Genomic DNA, 9,744 nt, shown 5'->3' on the forward strand with positions numbered 1-9,744 from the left:
TGTACTTTGGCTAGGCTGGCAAACAACAAGGCCCAGTGATCTCTCTCCTCGTGTTGAGGTGGACAATGACATGGGTACTGGGATCTAAATTCTAAATGCGTGTACAGCAAGTACTCTTAGCCAATAAGCAATCCCTTCGGTCCTTTGGTCTTGCTTTTCATAATTAAAAGAAAGAGGCAAACCACAGCAGTATGATGTTTCAAAGTTCTTTTTTTTTTTTTTTTTTTTTTTTCCCCAAATTTATTTTATTTCATCTGTATGGGTGTTTTCGTCTGCAAACATGTCTGTGCATCATTTGTGTGCCTGGTGCCCACAGAGACCAGAAGAAGGATTCCTAGAACTGGAATTACAGACAGCTGTGAATAACCATGTGGATGCTGGGGGTTATTCAGGTCCTCTGGAAAAGCAGCAAGTGGCCTTAACTGCTGAGCTCTCTCTCCTGCCCTCTTTTATTTTGTTTTATTTTTTTGAATGTGGGAAGGCTAAGATATGATCTCCCTACATGTTCCAGGCCAGCTGCAAACCAGTTCTCACCCTGTTCCAATTTCCTGGGCCCTGGGATGACAAGCAAGAACCACCACTCCTCATCTCCATCTTTTCTAATGGTAAGTAACTTTGAATCTTAGGGTTTTCTCTCAAGCCCACATTAATGCCCTAGTCTCAATCTCCTGATTATCCATCCTATCCACCCCGTACATACACTCTCAAGTTCCGCCATACTCCGAAGAGGGTCCAGACACCCCATCACACCTTGTGTCCTACTTTGCTCTCCATTGATGGCAAAATACCATGACCAAAAACAACTTGGGTGGCCGGGCGGTGGTGGCACACGCCTTTAATGCCAGCACTTGGGAAGCAGAGGTAGGCGGATCACTGTGAGTTCTAGGCCAGCCTGGTCTACTAAGTGAGTCCAGGTCAGTCAAGACTACACAGAGAAACCCTGTCTCAGAAACACACACACACATACACACAAACACACCTTGGGGAAGGAAAGGGTTTCTTTGGCTTACACTTCTCATCACAGTCAATCATTGAGGCCAGGCAGGACAGAAACTCAAGCAGGAACCATGGACAAACTGTTTAGATTTTTCGAGACAGGGTTCCTCTGTGTAACAGCCCTGGCTGCCCTGGACTCACTTTGTAAACCAGGCTGGCCTCGAAATCAGAGATCCACCTGCCTCTGCCTCCCGAGTACTGGGATTTTCTAATACAACCCAGGAGGACTTACCCAGAGGTGACACCACCCACGATAGGTGCTAGACCCTCCCACATCAACCATCATTGAGAAAATATCCCCACAGACACACCCACAAGCCAATCTGATGGAAGCAATTCCTCAATTGAGGCTGGCTTTCACAGGTGACTCCAATTGTGTCACATTTGACAGAAAAATACAATAAACGCACAAACAAACAACAAAAAACTAACCACCCATCTTACAAAAGTTCTTTAACTTCGCCAAAATGCTGGGTGTGTGTGTATGTAGGGGGAGGGGTACTTAAAAATTCATGATAGCTACTATGGTGGTAAAAGCCTGTAATCCCAGCACGTGGAAGCAAGAGAGACAGAAAATCAGGGCCATCTCTGGCTACACAGCAAATTAGAAGCTACCCTAGGTAACATGAGACCTTACCTCAAAAAAAAAGAAAGAAGGAAAGAAAAGAAGAAGAAAATATCAGGGGCTGGAACTGTTAGCTCAGTTACTAGAGTAATTCCGGAGCAGGCATATGGCCCTAAATTTAATCCCAGCACCACATAAACCCTCAAAACCTGGCATGGTGGCAAACATCTGTAATCCCAGCAGTGTAGAAGTAGCAATAGGAGAACCAGGAGAGCAAGGTTCAACGTCATCCTGCACTACATGGGGAGTTCTAGTCCAGCCTAGAATAACTGAAACCCTGGCTCTAAATAAATAGAGAAAATCATACTTTTAGCACATGATGAAAAGATACACACCCAAGCAGTAGACACTGAGGAACATCTGTGTAGGCTGCGCGCAAATAGGTTAGATGACACATCTGCGCTTCAGAGTTTTAAAACATGGCAAACAGGTAATAACATTCAGGAGTCCAGCACCCGTATTTAATTCATTCACACCGGGGACATCAGAGGCATCTCTTGGAACTGAAGACATCAATATGATTTAAACAGCTACCACTTAATGTGCCGAAGAAGAATCAATTGTGCCCTGAAAACAGACGACAAGGAAGAGCATCAGCCTGCCGGTTTCCCAGGAAATAATGAGCTCTATTAATAGAAGTTAACATGAATCAAGGAATCGCTCTTCTGTCGGTGGCAGACGGGCGGGCCTGAGTCAATCAGTGCAGAGGAAGAAAATTGACGATTCAGGGGATTTAAAGAAAAGTCCCAGCGAAAAGCACACAAAGGCTCTAGCCCCCTGCCATTTCGTTTCCCTCTGCCTCTGCCCAGCAACCCTAACAAAGCCTCTGTAAAAGGACCAAACCGGAGGCCTGCAGGAGATGCTCAGGAAGCCCCACCCCACAGAGGTGGGAGGGGCTCCAAGAGGCAGGGCTTCCTCCCAAAGGCCTGGCAAAAGTCTAAGAGGCTGGTGGGCAGCAAGAAGGAAGTGTTGGTTTGATTAGCTATCTGGGCATAAAGCGTGGAAACCTCGGCAAGGTTGTGGCTCGTGAAGGCAGCACTGGCTAAAAGGGACTAAGATGATCTGTGATGTCTCCCATCCTGTTCTGTAACAAGCTATAAACCTTGTGGCTGACCAGGATCCTTGAAGGAGTCTATGAGCAACTGGTGGCATGAAGCACAGATGGACCTTTGGAATCCTCCCCAAGGTGAGCATGTAGAGATTAAAACCTCCAAGGGAGGAGGCAGTTGAAACCATACCACAGATTTCTGTGTGCCTTGTCCAGAGGGCTTTATCCTTATTAAAAATCATTCGCACAAAACACGGAGCAACAAACATCTATGACAAGATATAAGTGGCCTAAAAGATTAAGAGCTTATGTGTAGTTCGTGAGATGGAACCCATGAGATGGAACACTGATGTTTTCCTCTAAGTTTTAAAACCATCCCACAGGGCAGGGGGAGAGGGGAGGGAACTCTTTCAAAATACATGAAAATGAACATTGTGCGTGCCAGAAAAATCTCTGTTTCCAGGATTGAGTTTAATGGAATGCACTAACTAGAAGGTGAGGTGAGGACATCAACCACAGCTTGTTTCCAAGAGCTAAAAGTTGGGAACGACATTAGTGTCCACTTATGAGAATTGCTTAAATTATAAAGTGGCCATATGCTGGGATATTACTCAGTCACCCAAAATAATGATGCTGATCTCTATGTATGGACACAATGATGTCCTCAGAAAATTACCTCATCCAAAAAGCAACCACAGAAACATATATAAAAATGTAAACATTCACCATAGGTACATAAAAAACAGACTTTCTGGAAGGTTGTCTGGGAGAATAGTACTAGCCCTGGTTTTTAGACTATAACACTTCTACAGGCTTTAACTTTTTGGGGGTGGGGAGATTGCATATTTCATTCCCTTTGAATAAGATCTATTGTCTTGACAACAATACAGTTATTTCCAAAAGAAAAAAAACTCACATCTTCCATTTTCTAATTTGTTTGTGTAGGATAAGGCTGAATCTGGGAACACTTTAAAATAAGGAAACAACATACTGGGGGCAGACGTGAGCTTTAGAATAGGTCACACCTGAGGTACAATTTGGCTTTTATTAGCTTTGTGATGCTCTTAGTGTTCTACTGTTGCTCTGGTAAATTCTCACAAGCTTAGTGGATTAAACAATATAAATCTGTAATCTTGCAGCCCTGTGAGTCAGACTTACAGACTCTCTGGGCTAGCATTAAAGTGCAGGCAAAGCTGTGCACCTTCCGGGGATTTCTAGGGAGGGAGGACCCCTTCCTTGCGCCTTTAGCTTGTAAGTAAATTTTACTTCTTGTGACTATTGGACCATGGTCCCTAAACCAAGATGTTGGCTCTAGCAAAGGGCTGGCCACAGCCTCTAGAAACCACTTGGCTGGTGATTCCGTCTTCCAAACCCAGCAATGTGTGTTGGACCTGTCAAGTGTTTCCATCCTCCAAATCCAAGGACTCATGTGAGAAGACTGAATCTGCTCAAACCACTCAGGACATTCTCCCATGAAGCACATTCGCAAACTCCTCAATGCCTCATGAGCCAACAGAATCACAGCTTCAAGAGACTGAGACTGGAATATCTTTGAGGTATCGTCTTTTCTGCCTCCCACAGTGACCAACTTGAGTACATACTCTGAAGAGATGGGGCAGAAAGCTTTGTCGTTTTGTCATTACATTGTGTGCATCTCCATTGCCACACAGCCACACAGTACCTGATTCTCCCCCACCTTCTATTTGATGGCAGAAGATAGTTTGTCTTCTTTCACTATGGTTCCAAAAAGCTAAGCTGGTGGCATGCCTAAGAGGTTGTAGTACAAGAGAGGGAATTACTAGATGGCATCACAGGGAGGCACAGCCCTAAGCACTCCTAGCTCGTTTAGAGAGTTAAGAATCTATGTAGAGGAGGCTGGAGAGATGGCTCAGAGGTTAAGATCCTTGGCTGATCTTCCAAAGGTCCTGAGTTCAAATCCCAGCAACCACACAGTGGCTCACAACCATCTATAATGAGATTTGGTGCCCTCTTCTGGCATGCAGGTATACATGGAGGCAAAACACTACATAAATAAATAAATAAGTCTTAAAAAAAAAAAAAAGAACCTATGTGTATCTGAACAATGAGTACACAAGCTGGGATCAAAATAGGCAAAACAAACAAACAAACAAACCCAAAGCATTCTTTCCCAAGTTTCTGGTTGAGCTAGACTGTTGAATCTTTTCTATTGTCTTCTTGGAAGGATTGGGACCAGAATCCCAATAAAAACAGACTCAATTTTCTGCCACACAGTGAGACAAGGGTACATGGAGTCACTATGGCTTAACTTAGAGAAAGTAGTATGGTATCTTCTGCACCAACTCGTGACATATCTTCTATAAGGGAGTAAAATTATCTACCTACAGGAATTTGCGAAGGATGGATGTATGCGAGAGACTTGGCCAGTAATGAGTCAATGAAATGTGAGGATCTATAACGAGATATGGGTCACAGTGAGTCAAAAGCATGAAAACACCCACCTCTGAAGAACTGAAAATAAGAAAAGGAAATGCTATGGGAACTTGTGATACTTCCGAGCCACACTCAGTTCCAACCTGTAAAAGACTTGTGTAGTGTTATGTCTTAAATACTCTTAAAACACTAGGGACTAGAAAAGCCCTGCCATAAAGAAAGGTGGAGCTGTCTGCTTGACTTTCCTCTTTTTCCTCTCCTACATACAGTTGGCCACTATGAATGTCCTGTCATTCCAGCAGCTCTAGCAGTTCTGTCACATCTGTCCCTGCTGATTCCTCCTGCCAGTGATGTGCAGAATGCCCTTCATCTTCTTTCTTCAACATATTCATGACAAGGGCTTCCCAGTGCATCTGCTCACCTCCCCAGCATCCTCTTCTCCCTGAATTCATCAGAGATTGGCTCAAATCCTTCTCCAAACCCTGTTACTCCAATATATTCATTTTCACTCCCCTTTCTGGCTCTGTGAAGCCAGATCTCTCTCTCTCTCTCTCTCTCTCTCTCTCTCTCTCTCTCTCTCTCTCTCTTTCTTTCTGTGTCTGTCTGTCTGTCTAGAACTCTCTCTCTCTCTCTCTCTGTCTTTCTAGAATTACCCAAGACTTTGAGGCAGAAATCAAATAGTAACTATAAGACCACAGCATTAGTTTTCCTCTTACCATGATAAAATAGCCTGACAAAGCCAACTTACAGTTTAACGGTCTGTCATAGCAGGAAAGTCCTAGTGGCAGGAGCTTGAGGCCTGCTGGTCATGTTGTATCCACAGTCAGGAACCACAGAACAGTGAATGCTGATGCCCAGCAATATTAGTCCTTTCTATACAGCCCTGCACTTAAGGCTGGGGATCGATGGTTCCTTCCTTGAGAATGAGTCTTCCACATCTATTAGCCTAATCAAGATAACTCCTCACAGACATACCCAGAGGCTAAGTAATCCCTCACAGGTGAGCCTGGAGGCTTATGTCCTAGGTGATAAAAGAACCTGTCAAGTTGGAAATTAATAGTAGCCATCACAAATACTATAAGACTACGAAGGTGACACTTCCTTATTACGATGATGGTTATCAAAAATAACCATTAGACCCAAGAGTATACGTTCAGTACCTTGAATTCCAGCACTCAGGCCATTGAGGCAGGACGATTGCCACAAATTCAAGGCCAACTTCCTGATATGCTCAAATCCCCCTTTCTCAGTTCTATCCTGGTATAGTAAATAATGCCCCCTTTTCACTCCGTTTTCTTGCGCTATTTATATGTGTTCTTCTCCAATCAGCTGGGAATGTCTCAAGTACAACACTGTATCTTCTTCAATTGTGGATTCTTAGCACCCATCCCATTATCTGTCATATAATAGTTGCTCTCAAATATTTTATAAAATGAAAAACCAGAGAAGATACTGTTAACATGTAAGACTTTGAGCAGTGGTGATAAAAACATAAAGGCCAAATTACGCCCAGTTCATTCTTCCATTTAGACTCCCCGGGGAACAAAATTTCTGTTTATCCTCATCTCTCCATAATGTGCCAAAACAATAAAAGGGCACTTTTGACAAAAAGCAGCAGTGAGTAAATCAAAGTTAGGAGAGAGTGAGCAGTGAGAACGCACGCACGCATTTGCTAAGTGCTTGTGCTAGGCCTGCACTCAGATAAAGGCTGGATTTGAACATTCTCTCATTGCGTCTACCTCAGCCCTTCTACAGGATCCAGGTACAAAAATCCCAGACCACAGTTAGAACATTGAATTTCCCCCAAGGGTTCATGTGTTAAAGGTTTCATACCCAGGGTAGTTTTTACTAAATTTCCTTGGGTGGGGCATGGTGTGAGACACATACACAATGTCTACCTCTCCATCTTAGGTGCCCCCCCCAAAAAAAGCCCAGGCTATTCCACCAAAGTTCATTCTGGGGAACTAATGTGTTTATTGGGCTTTCTTTCAGAGCCTAGATGAGCAGTTACTTTCAAGACTGTGGGTGCTCTTCCCACTAGTGAGCAAGAAGCAGAAAGAAAGAGACACTGGTTAGAGACAAGCTAGGCCCCCAAAAAGATGCCCCTGGGGGAGCTACTTCTTCCAGCAAGAGCCCTCAGCTTCTAAAGTTTTCAGAACTTTCCAGAATAGTGCCACTAGGTAGACACCAGGCTTTCAATAAATGAGTCTGTTAGGGTAAGTCTTCATTCCAAACCCTAAGGTTTCTTTTTAATTCTACAGGGATAGGATTTGAGAACAGGCAAGCAAAGACTAATAATGACTTCCAAATTAGGATGCAAGGGGCAAATAGGAGTTCATTAAGTGACAAGTTCAAAATTATGACATTGAGCCCTGGACTTACTGCTTAACTTTTTGAGGCTCTATTTTTCTCACCTATAAAAGATCTGCTGCTGAGGCTCTCTAAAGATCCAGAAAGGCCTTCTGAATTAGAGAAAGAGTAAGTGGTCAGGCGATTTTGGCACACGCCTTTAGTCCCAGCACTCAGGAGGCAGGGGCAGGTGAATCGCTCTGAGTTCGAGGCCAGCCTGGTTTAGAAAGCAAGCCCAGGAAAGTCAAGGCTACACAGAGAAACCCTCTCTCAAAAACCCAGAAAAAAAAAAAGAGTAAATGATAAAAAGCCACTGACAAAGCTAGGTGTGGTGGTATATGCCTATAATCCTAGCAATTGGGAGGTACAGGCAGAATCTGGAGCCCAAGATCACGTCATCCCCATTTATATAAGTCAGTTTGAGCCAGACTGGGCTACAGGCAACCCTGTCTCAAAACCACAAACAAAAAGTCACCTCAGCAAGTTGTTTAAAGTTACGGCGGGTGTGCTAGTTTTTATTGTCAATCTGATAAAAACTGGAATCACTTGGGAAGAAAGAACTTCCATTTGAAGAATTGCCCAGATCAGATTGGCCTGTGGGAGAATTGTTTCAATCACTAGTTTATTCAAGAGGGCCCAGCCCACTGTGGGATGCGCCATCCTTAGACACATGGTCCCGGCCTATATAAGAAGATTAGCTGAGCATGAGCCCGCAAGCCAAAAGGAGAGGCAGTGATCACCATTCCTCCATAGTTCCCAATTCAGCTTCCTACCTTGGGTTCCTGCCTTTGGTTCCTGCCTTGGCTTCCCCCCATGACAGACTGTGACCCGGAAGTGTAAGATGAAATCAACTCTTTCCTCCCTCAAGTTGCTATTGGGCAAAGCATTCTATCCAAGCAACAAAAAGCACTTAGCCAGAAGAACAGACAAGTCCCTCGCATCATATAAGTATAAACATGATAAGCGCCTCTCTTTCCCATCCCGCAAACAATGAAGGTAAAAGAGATATAAGGATAACCAAGGATTAAAGGCTAAAGAGTAAGGTTTTGAATTATTCCGCTGTATGAGTATTATCCACCCATTAAAACTGAGAAACAGGGAGAACAGGAAGAAATACGAGAAGGCATTTAGCATTCTGTTTCCCTCACCTTGCACATTATAAACCGCAGCCTGATTTATAGCGATGTAAATACACCCATACAAGAACGAGGGCTGAAAGTCAATAAGCAGAAGTGAACGTCTCTGCTGCATGGTGATGAGTGACTGCGGGTTGCATTTTTCTTTTTTTTAATTTCATTTATGTGCTGTTTTGTTAATTTGTGTGTGTGTGTGTGTGTGTGTGTGTGTGTGTGTGTGTGTGTGTGTGACAAGGAATCAGAACAAGAAGGAAAGTCTACTCCTTCAATGTTCTTCTCATGGCTCCTTAACTGAATAAATAAATGCTCACACTCCCGTCCCGCTGCAGTTTCCTAGGTACTCCAAGGCCTTGTACCTGGAAGCCCTTGGGTGCAGAGGGCAGGCTTTGCTTCTAGCAATGACAGAAGTTTACACTGAACAACTGGAGGATGCTCTAAGGCCCCTTCAGGGTACGGAGCAGCTACTTTCTATAGATTTGTGACTCTAGGCTCCAGGGAAAACTAAGGGCACAAGAAAAGCCACCAAACTGTGTTTGGCCTTGGGCTCCGATTCAAAGGCTGATGTTTCTGAGGCCCTTGCCCTTCCAACTCTGAAAGACAAGGTACTGACTCCCACAAGCACTTGCAAGCCCCAGGTTTGATTGCCCGAGATGCACTGGATTCGTGCAAGGACATTCTTTCTGAAAGCAGAGCTTCCCTGTCAGCCTTTCTGGACAGGAATGGGCCATAAACTATTTGGTCTGCTAAGCTCATAACTAGATCAGGGAGAGAAACTAGGAGTGGCAGGTTGATTTTACACCCTCCTGCTATCTCTCCAGTCTATCAACCAACCTGTAGAAGCAACAAGTATTAGCACCCCCAGACATACATCAGAGGTTGCAGCCTATAAAAAAGAAAAAAAAAAGAAAACAGAATCACAGAGACATCTCAATTTCACTGTGCATCTAGAAGGCCACTCTCACAGGCAGAGAAGACTGCTTAGCTGTACCTGCACAGCTGTGCCTTTCGACCGGAGCCTTTGATTCTGCGGCACCATAATCCCTGTCCCCAAAGTGAGACTACTGTGCGTTGTGCAGCTATCCATGCAGAAAATCACCTGACTAAGGACAGAAAGGAATAAGTGCCCACTATCCATGGGATGCTGGGGATAGGAGCAGCTGCCTAGAGCAGCAATTCTA

Source organism: Acomys russatus, chromosome 27, assembly GCF_903995435.1.
Source record: "Acomys russatus chromosome 27, mAcoRus1.1, whole genome shotgun sequence".
In the NCBI taxonomy this organism is placed as follows: Eukaryota; Metazoa; Chordata; class Mammalia; order Rodentia; family Muridae; genus Acomys; species Acomys russatus.